Here is a 14,371-nt window from a genome sequence, read left to right on the forward strand (position 1 = left end):
CATGTTTTCTTGTTTTTTCATATTTCCTGTTTCCTTGCATTGATATCTGTGCATCAGGTGGAACACTCACCTCTTTGAAGTTTGTAGAGTGGCTTGTATGGGGAAGGCCTTTAAATGAAAATGTGTCTTTGTGTGTCAATTGGGTAGAGTACAATGGCTTTGTTCCAGATGGATGAAGTAGTATAGACTCTATAGTTTACTCAGCTGTAATCCACTTTTGCTATGTCTCTGTGTGTTTCAGCAGCCTATGCTTGGGAAGTTTGTGGTGGCAATGGCATGACTTTGCTGGGGGTGGGTTGCTGTGTTGGTTCTCAGGCTCGGTGTGTGTGTGCCCACTGTGGGTCAGTTGTCTCAGGAGCTGACTCACTGAGGATGGGGTTGCTGGATTGATTTTCAGACTGGAGGTGTGGGCAAGTAGTGTGTCAGTGATTCCAGGGCTGGTTTGCCAGTGGTGGATTGCTGTGCTAATTCTCTGACTGGGGTGGGCCTGCCAGAGGTGCATCAGCCAGGCTGTGTCTCATTTGGATGTATGTGCATGCAATGGCTCAAAGACTGAGGATGAATCTACCAGTGGTGTGACAGCTGGGATGTTGCTGAGTCAGAGGCAGGGGCACACTGTAGCTCAGATAGCTGGGTGCAGGTCTGCCAGGGGCTGATGCACTGCACCACTTCTTGGGGCCAGTTGCAGGGTCATGCTTCCCTTGGTGGTTCCAGAGCAGGTGTTCCAAGGGCAGAGCTGCTAAACCACCTCTTGGGTGGTGGGCAAGGCGACTAGGCAGGGCTACAGAGAGGGACTCCTGCAGCCACTTCCTGGGCAGTGGGTGAGACCACAAAGCAGTTCTACAGAGAGTGGGCCTAACTAGCTGCTTCTTGGGCAGTGAGAGAGGCAACTAGACAGGGCTGCCAACAGGGGGCCCCCCCAGCCACTTCTTGGGCAGTGGCTGAAGCTGCTGGATGGTACTGTTGAGGGCAAGACCACCCGCTGCTTCTGTATGAGGGCATGGATGCACTTTAGCTCCAGTGGTCTGAGGGTGTGTTAGTTAGGGTAGGGACCTGTAAGCTGTTTTGCCAAGTTGGAAGCTTGGGTGCACAGAACTCAGACAACTGGTTGGGGAGGGGCCGTCTGTCTGTCTGATCTCTGACTGGAGACATGGGGGTGCGTCAGTTCAGCAGTCCTGGGATTGCCTTTCCAGACGTGCAAGACTTGAGTCATGGCTGCTCCTGGGTCCAGGCTTCAAGTTGCTGGGATAGGGCATTGTAGCCTTTCCTGTGAGAGAGTACAGTGACTACTGGTTTCAGGGCAGAGCATGCTCCTGCAGTGGTTCTGGTTTCAAGATGGCACTGTACTGCAACAGCTTGGGTCATCAGGGTGGGAGGTGGAAAGTGCACAGTATGTATTCTTGTTCTGGAGCAATGCAGTGTTTATTCTAGACAGCTCCCCCAACATAGTTCTGGGCTTGCAAGGGCTGTGGAATCCTCCTGCAGTAGGAACTTCAGGCTTCTGTAGTGTTGATTGGTGTGGGCCCTCTTCCTACCTTTTTCCTGTGAAGGAACATCTTTCCTGTACTGATCTCAGTGGTGGAGATTTGGCAGCTGAGGTCACTTGCCTCTCTCTCCTCTCTGTGCTGCCGTCCTGGGCTTTCATGCTCCACAGGAGTTTCACCGGTCTCCTGCTGCACTCCTGTGCTCTCCCGCAGATGCTTCTGTCAATTAGTTGTTCAGGTCCTTTTCTGTGAGAGGGACATGCTCTGGGCACCTCTAGTCTGCCATCTTGCCCCTGGGTTTTACTATCTTTTTCCAACTTAACATTTCTTTTTAGCTCTGACATATGAATGAGAACGTGCTGTATTCATCTTTCCGGGTCTGACTTATTTCACTTAATATAATGTCTTCCAGGTTCATCCATGTTGCTGCAAATGACAGGATTTCATGTTTTTTATGACCAAGTAGTACTCCATTGTGTATATATCCCCCATTTTCTTTATCAATTCATCTGTTGATGGACACCTAGGTTGATTCCATATGTTGGCTATTGTGAATAGTTCTGCAATAAACAAGGGGTGTAGATATCTCTGATATGCTAATTTCTTTTCCTTTGGATAAATACACAGCGGTGGGATTGCTGGATCATATGGTACTTCTGTTTGTAGTTCTTTGTGTAACCTCCATACAGTTTTCCATAATGGTTATACTAATTAATATTCCCACAAACAGTGTATAAGAGTTCCCCTTTCTCTACATCCTCACCAGCATTTGTTATTTTTTGTCTTTTTGATAATAACCATTCTAACTGGGATGAGATAATATTTCATTGTGGTTTTAATTTGCATTTCCCTGATGTTTAGTGATATTGAGCATTTTTTCACATCCCTGTTGGCCATTTGTATATCTTCTTTTGAGAAAGGTCTATTCAGCTCATTTTCCCATTTTTAAATCAGATTTCTTTTTTTCTTGATGTTGAGTTGTTTAAGTTCCTTGTATATTCTGGATATCAATCCCCCCTTGTTCGATAAACAGTTTGCAAATATTTTCTCCCATTCTGCTGGTTGCCTCTTTGCTTCATTGAATGCTTCTTTGGTTGTGAAGAAGCTTTTTAGTTTGATGTTATTCCATTTATCTATTTTTTTCTTTTGTTGGCTGTGCTTTAGTTGTCTTCTCCATAAAATTTTTGCCAGACCAATGTCTTGGAGAGTTTCCCCTATGTTTTCTTCTAGTAGTTTTATAGTTTCAAATGTTAAATGTAAGTCCTTAATGCATTTTGAATTGATTTTTGTATATGGTGAGAAATAGGGGTCTAGTTTTTTTTTCTTCTGTACATTGATGTCCAGTGTTCCCAGAATCACTTATTGAAAAGGCTATTCTTTCCCCAGTGTATGCTTTGGCACCTTTGTCAAAGATCATTTGGCTGTAGATATGTGGATTTATCTCTGGGTTCTCTATTCTGTTCCCTTGGTCCATGTATCTGTTTTTATGCCAGTCCCCTGCTGTTTAGATTACTATAGCTTTGTAGTATATTTTGAAGTCAGGTAGTGTGATGCCTCCAGTTTTGTGCTTTTTGCTCAGGATTGCTTTGGCTATTCGGGGTCTTTGGTGGTTACACATGAACTTTAGGATTATTTTTCTATTTGTCTCTGTTCTCACCCAACACCCTATCTTATGCTCATATTTTATTTTATTTTTTAGAACTTATTGCTGTATTTCATTAATTGTTCACTTGTTTTATTGGCTGTCTTTCCTACTAGAATGTGAGCTCTTTGAAAGCAGAGACTTTGTCTTCTTTTATCAGTGTATCTCTAGTGCTTGACACATAATAGGTGGCCAACAAATCATCATAGAATGAATGTAGTGCTCCCATAAATAGTAGTAATATTAGTAACAATGTCCTCTAAATCATTTCACAACTTAATGGATGATCTGTTCCCACAGTTTATGAAGATGGTTTTTAATTTTCTAAAAATTTTCTCTATTTGGGAAAATTGAGCTCTGAGAAAAGTGAAAGTGACTGCCCAAGGTCAAACAGAGAGTCTTTGATTTGTGGAGCAATTCCCACAGCATTAATTTAGCTTGTGGTATCCCACAAGAATGAAAGAGAAAGATACAAGAGACCCATGCCTTGAAGCTACTCAAGGCCAATTTAAGGTGCTTGAACCTGCATCCAGCCTCCCTGTCATTTCTCAAAATTTGTCTAAATTCAAGAAAGAAAACGAGGTGGTACCAGACTTGATGGCCCTTTGCCAAGCACAGCAAGTGTCAGCTAGTAAGTTTCCCTTTAGAACTCATTAAAAGTGAAAAAGACTTATTTAAACAAGCTGGAAATATGGTTACACTTCTGAGTGAGATGGATTTCTCACAGCTCATCCTTGGTTACCTCTAGACAACAGTTGGTCGATAAAGCACTTAAAACTGGAAGGACTTTTAACCACACTGCCCCCTCAACCCCTTACCCCCACCTCCCCACATCCTTCCTGAGTGAGTTCTTCCTGAGACAGCTCTTGTCCTTGAGAGGCTGTGGTGTGTGGGAAACAGGGTGGTAGACCAATGTTTGTCTCCTTCAAAGTCCTTGTCTCTTTAGCCATCTCTTAAATATGGGTGTTTCTCAGAGTTGCTCCCGTCCTTGGCTCTCATATTTGACAAACATCTTGGTCATATCATCTACTCGTAGGGATTCTGTCTTCTACACATGAACTTCCAGCCCAGAACTTTCTCCTGAGTTCTAGACCCATATAATTATGTGTTTACTATACATCTCCACTGGGATGTTCCAGAGATGCTTTGAACCTAATAGCCAAGCTACTCAGTTATTTACTGATCCTCACTGTCCATCACCAAGGCGAAGTGGTGTGGTAAGGCAGGGACACTGCTATGTGCCTTTGTTCTTATCTTAATAAAGGATATCTTTATGCAACCATTTTCTCAAAGCAGAAATTTAGGATTCATACTATATTTCTTTCTTTCCCTCATGTCCCTTTTTGTCCCTGCCTTCTGCTCTCGTCCAGCCTGTCTTCTGTCTCCAAGTCCTTTCTGAATCCATTACTTAGCAGACCTAAGAGCTCTGTGGCTTCAGGAAAGTTGTTTAAGTTTTCTAAGCCTCAGTTTCCTGCTGTGAAAATGGGAGTAATGCCTATTTTATAAGGTTGTTGTGAGGATCAACTTTACTATTAAAATTTAGGGACTATTACTCATTAAAAGGCAAGTCCTACTTGCAAAGTTTAGGTATTGTTTGTGTACATTTCCCAGAAACATATTCTTGGTGAAAGCCTCCTGGGGAGGTCTTCTAGATAGAAGGGACTTTACAATCACTGATGTGCCTATGATGTCCTCAGAAAGCAGAATCACATCCCAGGAAGAGGCAAAACAAAGTTTGTTTTTGGTTGTCAATTGTGTTTTACTCACTGCTGCCAAGAAAACGTGGTTTATACTACAGATCATTAGGTAAATGCCAAATGTGTCCTAGGGTGGTCTTAACCTAGCACCCATATACTTACCCGCAGAACAAAGCTGAGGTCCATAGAGTAGGGTTTTTCTTATTGTGTGGTCCTGCAGCTGTTGCTTCATTTTTTTGTGTGTGGGCAAGTAGTCCGGCTTGTAACACTGTCTGCACTGGCCAGCCACTGGCTCTATCAGGTTACTCCCATGGAAAAGGCTGTTGTATATTTCCTGAGCTCTATATCTCATTTCCTGAGCATTTTTTTGTTTTTTTGTAACCCTCACTTTTCCTTCAGCCTCTAAGCCAGCACTGAAATGGCAGAAGACACACTCAGCCTTTCAGCTCTTTTGGTGTTCTTCTGTGGTTGGCCCAGGTCTTTTGGAGTAGTCTGACTGGCTACATCATTCAGCAATGCCAGGAAAGTGTTGCAATGCTGTAATAACCAACTGGTTGCCTAGAAACCAAAGTCTATGTGACTGAGGTCCCCAAATTGACAAAGCTCCGTGACTTGCTTCAGGATGATTTCTTGGTTCTGGAATGCTGCCTCTCTTGTTTCATTGAATTTTCTAAAACTGAATTAGATTGTTCTTTGGGAAGCAAATCGGGGTGATTTGGAAAATCAGTTATGCTACAAGTGGCCACTCCTCCACATGGTTTGGCTGGCTGAGAAGAAAGGGGTGTTAGTGTTAGAAAGGCTTCAAAAGACACCGATGGCTTTGTGGTGAGAGAGGTGAGATAGGGAAGAATGACAGAGAAATACTGCTGAGTTAATTGGGAGACCATTCGTTCTTTACGCTCTCTGCACCATCATTTAGGACACTGCCCTAGGAATAAAATTCTACTCAAACCTTGACTAATGGGAGCATGAGAGAGTAGATTTTCTGTTCCTAGGCAAATCAATCTCATAATTAGTTCAGCATTGGGGCACCTTAAATGCAGAAGTCAAAAGGTATAAAGAATTCTGGTATATAGGTCTTTTTAAGAGTTTCATTCAACATCTTGATGGAAATTTTCACTGGGTTTTTAAAAGTTTATTTCAATATAAAGATGCTTATAGAAAGATACTCATAGTGGTTAATATAATGCAATTTAGTTTAATTTACTCTATGCAATTTGGACCAAAAATTTGGTGCATAATTTAAGTTAAAAAAGGATTTGCAATCTGGTTTATTTTCATCTATTATAAATATAATAAAGATCCTCCCTCAAAAGCTGTTAAAGCAGTCATCAAGATCCATGAGCAATTTATTTTTGGTTTACTTCTAAATAATACACAAATTGTACTGTAAAAGCTTAAAAGTTGGTGAAGCAAAACATTTTTGGAATGTTTCAGTGCCAGCTAATATATTGTGTAGCAGGGAGAAGCCTGTTTTGTGTGTGTAACATATGAAACACTTATGATAGTTAACCCATTTTGGTTAATATTGTATGTAGCTTATAAATATACAAAGACAAAGACTGAAGTAATTTTCTAAATCTGAGTGTCAGTGGTGTGCTGGAGCTGACTTGTACCACTTTCTGAGAGTTGACTGTGCATGTCTCTTCCCAACTCCACTTTCCTTGACATCAAGTCGGTAGCATGAAATTGGCCATGGTGGGAGTATCTACACTGTAGGAATCAGCTAATGCCACTAATTAGGGCTTTCTTGCACCCACCCCCTCCACTCTGAAGCCAGTTACTAAGCAATTACAAGTATACCACATCATTGATTAACACTATCAGTTCATCCTCTGAGGTCAAGAAGGAAACTCAAGAAGAGTTGTTGGTTTTGATTTTTATATACTAAAGAAATATGGGTTTCATCTGTAGGTTTTCAGTCTAGAACTGAAACTATAGTATAGGCAAGGAGTACCTTCCATATTCAATCTGCATGGGTGACAGGTCATAGAGTCTATGTGGTTTTAATTTGCAAGTACTTATATGCAAACTTCCCAGAGTTTAAGGGCAATGGGACTCTTGAAATGACTTTAGAAATAAAGGTGCCCTTCTTGGAAGATTAGAACAGACCATATGTTCATAGTAATAAGAAACTTTCTAAAAAACAAAAACAATTCGTTCCCAAAGAATAAGAAACTCTGAAAAAAGAGGAAAACCATTTTAAATATATTGGAAAACAATAGTTTAAAATATGTAGGTAAACAACATCGACACAGGTTCAAAGATAGTTAATGGAGAAATACATTTTTACAAGACTACCAGATATTTGGCTTATACTGAATGCTAGTTGTTAACTCACAGGCAGTAGATTTTAAAGAATTGGTGGGGGTTAACCATCACCTTAACAAAGCTGAAAGCAAGAAACATTTCTCTTTATTTTACTTTTTACCCTTCCTTTTCAACCTCTTTCTTCTAATAATTAACATAATGTCTCTACTACAATCTACTGGTATAGGTCTAAACCAGGGTTCAATATCCTTTCTCTGTAAAGAGTCAGATAGTAAATATTTTAGGCTTTGTGGATCATAAGATCTCTGTCACAACTACTCAACTCTGCAGTTGCAGCATGAAAGCAGCCACAGAGGTACATAAATGAATAAGTTGTGGCTGTGTGCCAATAAAACTTCACACAAAAACAGATAGCCTACTGGATTTGGCATGCAGAGGCTCTGGCTTGCTGACCTCTTGTCTAGACTGCAAAATGTGGGAATGTTGATCCTGCTTGGGAAATGCTAGTGTATAGAGAAATGTTTGGCAAACAAGGGAGAGGGATGAGGATATGTATCAGAATCACCTGTCACCCATATCTTGTCTTTGCAGAATCTCTTATTCCAGGCTGATCAGAGACAGGATTTAGGTATTGCCTGGTTTTCTGGCCAATACACATTTTAACATTATTAGAAATACTGTATACCATCCTGTCCCCTAAATACATTACAAGAAGTGTTTCCATCTCAGTCCTTCCCATGTGATCTTATGGAAGCATGGCTAAAGAGTATTTTTAATTGAAAAAATATCAAAAGCCACAAGATGCAAGCAATTTTTTTTCTGAGAGAACTATCAGCTGTTAAATTAAGAACAGTAAATAAAACATTGCCCAGTAAATTATATTATTATTTAATATACACTTAAGTGTCCTTACTATTTCACTTAAGGGAAATAAAAGCACAGGGAAAAGAGGATAAAAAGAGGGGAGTAAAAATGCATTCTTTATAGAGTTCCAAATAGTGATAGGTTCCCCAAATGACAGGTATAGCCACTAATCACAGGGCAATATTTACCGGTTCAGAGTGGAATAAACTATTTTTCATATATCAAAAATTTCAGCCACATCTCACACACAGTTACTATGTGTCTCTTAATATAGATTTAATGAAGGAGGGCCTAGCATTTTTCTTTTTATAGTCCTGTATCTGAAGCAGTTATCCTTAAGGAGACAACAACTGGGAGATTATAAAAATTATCTGGGGAGCTTACGCTGCCAAAAGTCTGACATTCCATCTAAGGGGTCACCTGTCCATCCCCCAGAAACTGCCTCAGCAAGCTATTATTACAGATGGGAATGTGATTTATCAGTGTGTTGGGGCAGAAAAAAATGGTTAAAAACTGCTGATGGAAAGTAGCTAGATAGACAAATGCATGCATAAGGCTATATCCCTGATAAAAGGCAGGACGCATGCTTTATATCCACAGTAGGCAGGAAAAACTTCAGTAACTTCATTAATCAGGGTACCTTGAATGTGTTAAACTGCTAGTTCATTTACTCTCACATTTTGAATTATTGCCACAAAATGCAAGAAAACAGGCCTGATAACATTTATAACATTCTGGGAAGGCAATGGGGCCATTATAGAAGCACAGATACTTCGGATCAGTCCAGTCTGCTCTGTTCAGTTAAATTAGTTACCTCTTCTCTTTCCAACTCATTTTGATTTACTCAGCTAAGTTCTCTGTTCACAAGGCATCCAGGAGCGAAAATGAGACACATATGCAAAAAAAGAAAAAAAGTACAAGGTAGAAGGTAATAAGTTTTCCAGGCTAAATAGGGAGTGCCAGGGACATTCATAGGTGGAAGACATGACATTAAGGTTGGAGCAGAGCGTCAGGCAAAGCCCCATTCATCATTTCCCAAGCAGAAAAGCAGTTAGTCGTGTGCTGGGACAAATTAGATACTGACTTTTGGTAACACTGTTATAAAAAAGGTATTACTTAGCTCTCTAAATTTGTGATTTCAACAGTTTCTGAAATGTAAGTTTGTTACATCTTGGAATCAAAGATTGCTCTGTTGGAGACCTTCCCCATCAGACAGTGGGAATCAGTTTGGGGAAAAGAGGTTATTCTGTTTTACTCCGTCTGAATGTGCTCTCTCGGTTGTTTCCAGCCATATAGATCTGTTACCAAATCTATATGGTCAAGATTATTTAGGGCTTTGGAGGAAAGTTAGGGAGACCTTCTGTTCCTCAGCAGGCATTTGGGCAGCAGGTGAGGAAGTGAGATAGATACGCAAGCGTGGGCACGCCTGCACACACGTGCGCGCGCGGGCACACACACACACACACACAAACACAGACACACACAGACACACACACACACACACACAGCTGACTTGGCAGCTGTGAGGTTGGAGGTGGGGAACTCATTGCCTGCTAAGCTACTTAACACTTCAAGTGCCTGCACTTCTGAGGCTGAGTTTGCAGCCTCCAGCATGTTTAGAGTTAATTCCTATTAGGTTGGACTCCGCCCCTCTTTCCCAAAGGTAAAGAAAGCAAGATTTTCAGGCATCACTGCAAAGAGCAGCTGGGATTCCCATCCCCGGCTGACATCTGACAAGCTGTGAGGAGAAGTTGTTTCTCAGATCTGAGCCCGGAAAAGAGGGAACAAGTCAGTCTGCCTTCGTGGTCAGAAGGTAAATATGCAACTTGGGCCAAATGAAATTGAAACAGCTGGATAAGAAACTGCTTTTGCTCTCCCCTTGCTGGGCCCCGTTCTCCCCTTCCTTTCTCAGGCTTCCTGTTCTTTCATCTCCACACTCAGAGAAGCTATTTTCTTCCCAAGGGCAGCCTGGTGCATTTTTACTTCCTCATAGTCTGTTGTTTGCACAGAGGCGAGGAGGGATCAGGCTGGATTCCTATTTCATATTGACAAGGTTCGAGGACCTAAGGGTTAAGTTCTAGTTGTTTCCCCAGGGGAGTTGGTAACCTGAGGAGAGGAAGTGCAGGTCTCTGGGAGTAAAGGGAGGGATTTTGTTCTGACCTGTCTATAAAGTAAGAATGGATCCGGTTTACTGGTGTGGTAGTTTGATCTCTTAGACTTGCCTAAACTGGAGTTATGGAACTGAAACAGAGTGATGAGGTTAAACTGAAATGCAGATATTGAGGCCAGTCGGGCTGGAAATAAAAGATTGCACTCATTCAGTAAATATTTGTCAGTTCCTACTATGTGCCAAGCATGATGATTTCCAGAAGAACCTGAAATAGTTTAATTATAAATCCATTCTTGCAAAAAACACTTGGCCAAGTGCTTCTATTTCGTGGTGGGAAACTGAAAGCAGCAAGAAGCACAAGAGTGAAGAGTAATCACCAATAGAGTGGGTGTGGGGGAGGAGGGGACAGGAGTGATATTCTGCTTCTTGATGACTTCAAGCCTTGAATGGGGTCTTTTCCGATCCAGGGGGAGAATTGACACCCATTCTGCTGTTAGGTATACCCCAGATGTTGTTTCACTTGAACTTTATGCTCCATCATCTCCATTTTATAAAGGAAACTGCAGCTCAGAGGTTTGAAGTGATCTTCTTAAGTTCACATAGTCTGTAAGGGCCGGACTCTCAGGTCTGATCCCCAAATCTGGACTTTTTTTTTCCCGCTAGCTAAAACAGTATTCCTCAATCATTAGTTCCCATCAGAATCAACTGAGGATTTAAACAAATATGCAGATTCCCATAAATTTGAATTCGGTGTATCCGGGAGGGGTGTCATAGTCTGCATCTTGAACGACCACTCAGGGTGATTCTGATGCAGGGGAGTTAGAGCCCCCACTTTGAGAAACACTCTTGATATACCACGCTGCCTTTCAACTCCTCTGAAGTGGTTGGGGAAGTATTCAGCCCTTCTCCTTCCCCCACTGGCCAGACTCTTTCAGTGGAGGTGATCAGCCGTGGTAGCATTTTATTTTATTTCCAGCTGAGGCCATGAGGTAGAGGGATTGGGCAACAATAGCAGGGCTGGGGCTATGAACCGAAGGGTGTGGGGAGATGATTTACCAGTTAGTGCATTGTCGTTAGGGCTTACCAGTGTCTTGCCAAGGAAGCTGGTAGGAGTAGCTTTAACTGGCTGCAGGTGTGAGGTAGGACTCCTAGTCAACCAATTGATCCCTGAGTGCGGTGGCATCTGTCTAACCCAAGTAAGAACTGGGATGAAGATCTCTAGCTGGCACCCTACTTTCCAAAGCATAAGCCAGATGGGGAGCTCACTGAGCAGCACTTTTGGGGGAGGGAGGAGAAGCTCATATGAAATTGGGGAAATCATTTCAATTCCCAAGTTTCCAACTTCAAACTCTGGAGAAAAGAAATAGCCCAGGATCTGATGTGGAGGTTGTTTTTATGAGCTCTCAGTCTCTGCATGGCCAACTCTACTATTTAGAGTTGACTGTGTAGGTTATCAGAGCTTGGGTGGTCCTCTCTTTTCACTTACTCTCTGGCTTCCTGCTTTTTAATGCCTTGCTTGCTTGTGAGCATCTCCACCAATGGAGAGATGCAAATAAATAAACCCAACACAGCTAGTTTTGCTAGTCTTTCTACCCCAGACTAAATGAAGAGGGAAGGAGAGAGAAGGCCTAGGAAGAAGTTTAGCAAGCATGAAAGCTAAGGAATTTGAAAGAAAAGACTTCAGCCAAATGTGAGGTCTTAGAGTCACTGAGATACAAATGAAAAATAAAGCTCTTTAGGCCAGTTGATTAGAGTGCAGCCTTGTAACACCAACGTCAAGAGTTTGGATACCTGCACTGGCCAGTGCCAAAAATAAATTAAAAAATAAAAAATAAAGAAAAGCCCTTTGAACATCTATATCATGAGATGATTTCAGGAACAGGAAAACCCAGAGAAACTCCCATTGTGGATATATCCAGATGAGAAGAAACTTCTGAGGGCACAGGTGGCAGAAAATGAGGAGAGAACTGTCTAGGAAATGGTAGTGGATTTTTTTTTCTGAGGCTGTGTCTGAAGCAGAAAGATATAAAATGCTCAGATTGCTTGTATACCCAACTTAATATGAGGGGTCACATCAATCAAAGACATTTCTCTGGAGCAGGACTCTACCCACTGAAAACATATGCCTGCCTATCTTGCTCATTTCCTAGGGAAGTCTCAACACTGGGTAAGATGTATTTGTTACAGGATTAGCAGGTAGACAATGCACACTGCCTGGCAACATGAGGAGAAAGGCCTGTTCACATTCCTTTGCCAACACCAGTGCCAATAAAGCTGCTCCCCCCAGACCAGTCCTAAACAAGCAATTCTGCAGCTATGTTTTCGTCAGCAGCTGCAAGTCAGTGACTCCCTTTCTGGCCACTTTATGTTCTGGTCTTTAACTCACTGGCTGTTTTGCCTGGACCCTGTTGCCCTTAGTAATGTGGTGCCTTCCTTAACTCAGAAGTTGCATGACAAGCCCAAGTGAGAACAAAAGGATTTGTGTCTTTTTCTGTGGGCACTGGGGAGGAGGTGAGATAGAGAAAGCAGTTTGTTTCTCTCTACCAAGAAAAATATAAAAGCAATGATTCCAGTTTCATTGATCCTTATGTGCCCACATACAAGTAGGTACACATGAGAGTGAAAAAGTGAGAACAAATGATTGAAGCCTTGACAATATAACTCCACAGGGACCGGGTGAATGCTCATTTTGGGGAAAAAAAAATGCTAAAGGTCACCTAACAGCAATGTGAGTTAATGAAGTGCTTTCATCTGGAGGACAGTGGCCAGCTGTTCTCTATCCCCTGTGAGGACCCAACAAAAGGAACTGGCTTGTTGTAGTAGGAAAGGTTTAAAAAGGGATATAATCAATGACATATTGACAGAGTTTTTAAGCTACTGAGAAAAATTGTATACTCTCTTTCCCCAGAGTTCTTTAAAAGCAGTAGAGATAACCATTTGACATGTATGGCTTAGGTGGGTTTCCTGCACTGCATAGATTGAGGTGACCTCTACCCATGTGTTAGAATGACTAGCATATCTCTAAAGATTAGTGAACATTAGGCTTTAGGAAGGACAGTAACTTCAGAGCAGACCTCATGCTTCCACCATAGTGATTACAACTTTCTGGCCACACTCACTGCATTTCATAGAACCACTCTCAGAAACGCATGTGACCCATTTAGCAGATGGAGAAACTGAGGGATGAGAGATAATGTAAACACCTAGAGAGAGAGGTCCAACTGCAATCCTAGCAATGCCTGGTTACTGGACCAGTCAGCAGGAGCAGCAAGGTGAGTTCTTGATTCCTGAAATTCCTGAAATCCAGTATGGCTATGTGGCTAGACATTCCAGGAGAGGGAAACAAAGCTGTTGCATACATGACATATAAAGAGGAATTAAGATAAAAGGAAGCATAGAATTGTTTGTGATTTTTATTTATGTAAATACAAAGTGACTCAGCCAGTTTCTGGAAATGAACTTGGGTTGCTCTTGTGGGCTGTCATGAAGGAGATTACTCCATTGCAGGCTATGGAACTAAAAGCATTTGCTAGAATGCACTTCCCTGTACATGCACAGTGTCCCTTCACAGACTTCACATGTCCTCCTGCCTTCCTATCCAGCCACAGGAGGAGCTGTGCGGGAACTCATTTTGTGCTCAGAAAATATTGAGCAATTGGAACTCTGAGAGCTCTTCCTTGACTGGATGCATAAGGTCAAGCCTATGATTTAGAAAACTTTGCATTCAAAGTATATAAATTTCATCTCTCTAACGTTTAATTCCATGGGCACTTTAAAACATTTATTTATTTATTTTAATTGACACATTGTAATTGTACATACTTATGGGGTCTAATCTGATGTTTTCTCACATATATAGGTCGTATAATGATCAGGTCAGTGCAGTTAATGTATCAATCACCTATGCATTTATCATTTCTTTGTGGCAAAAACATTCAAAAGCCACCCCTCTAGCTATTTATGTAATATACAAAACTTAATTGCTAACCATAGTCACCCTACTGTGCAATAGAATATCAGGACTTATTCCTCTTATCTAATTGTAATTTTGTACCCATTGGCCAACCTCTCCTTGTTTCCCCTTTCCCCCTCCCCTCTCCAGTCTCTGGTAAGCACTGTTTTACTCTCTGTCTCTATAGCACCAACTTTTTTTTTTTTTTTTTTTTTTTTTTCACATTATGTTTTTAAATGGCCTTTTTTGGTAATGTTTGTATTGTGACTGCCACTGCTCTTTTGGATCTTAGAAAGCTCCCAGATATCCTTTATCTAATGTTCCCACAGACCAAATGATGCTATGGAATGG

At 41.6% G+C, this 14,371-nt stretch overlaps 1 protein-coding gene across 1 annotated transcript in view; it reads left to right on the plus strand.

Moving 5' to 3' along the window:
* Positions 1-9,441: 9,441 nt before the first annotated feature.
* The window catches only part of LHFPL1 (lipoma HMGIC fusion partner-like 1), a 34,181-nt gene continuing 29,251 nt past the window's right edge, over positions 9,442-14,371 (plus strand). Inside the window, exon 1 of the mRNA XM_008576264.1 lies at positions 9,442-9,771. The gene's annotated coding sequence lies outside the window, so the exon portion shown is untranslated. The remainder of the gene's footprint in view (positions 9,772-14,371) is intronic.

The sequence above is a fragment of the Galeopterus variegatus genome, unplaced genomic scaffold (genome assembly GCF_000696425.1).
Source record: "Galeopterus variegatus unplaced genomic scaffold, G_variegatus-3.0.2 Scaffold1321, whole genome shotgun sequence".
NCBI lineage: Eukaryota > Metazoa > Chordata > Mammalia > Dermoptera > Cynocephalidae > Galeopterus > Galeopterus variegatus.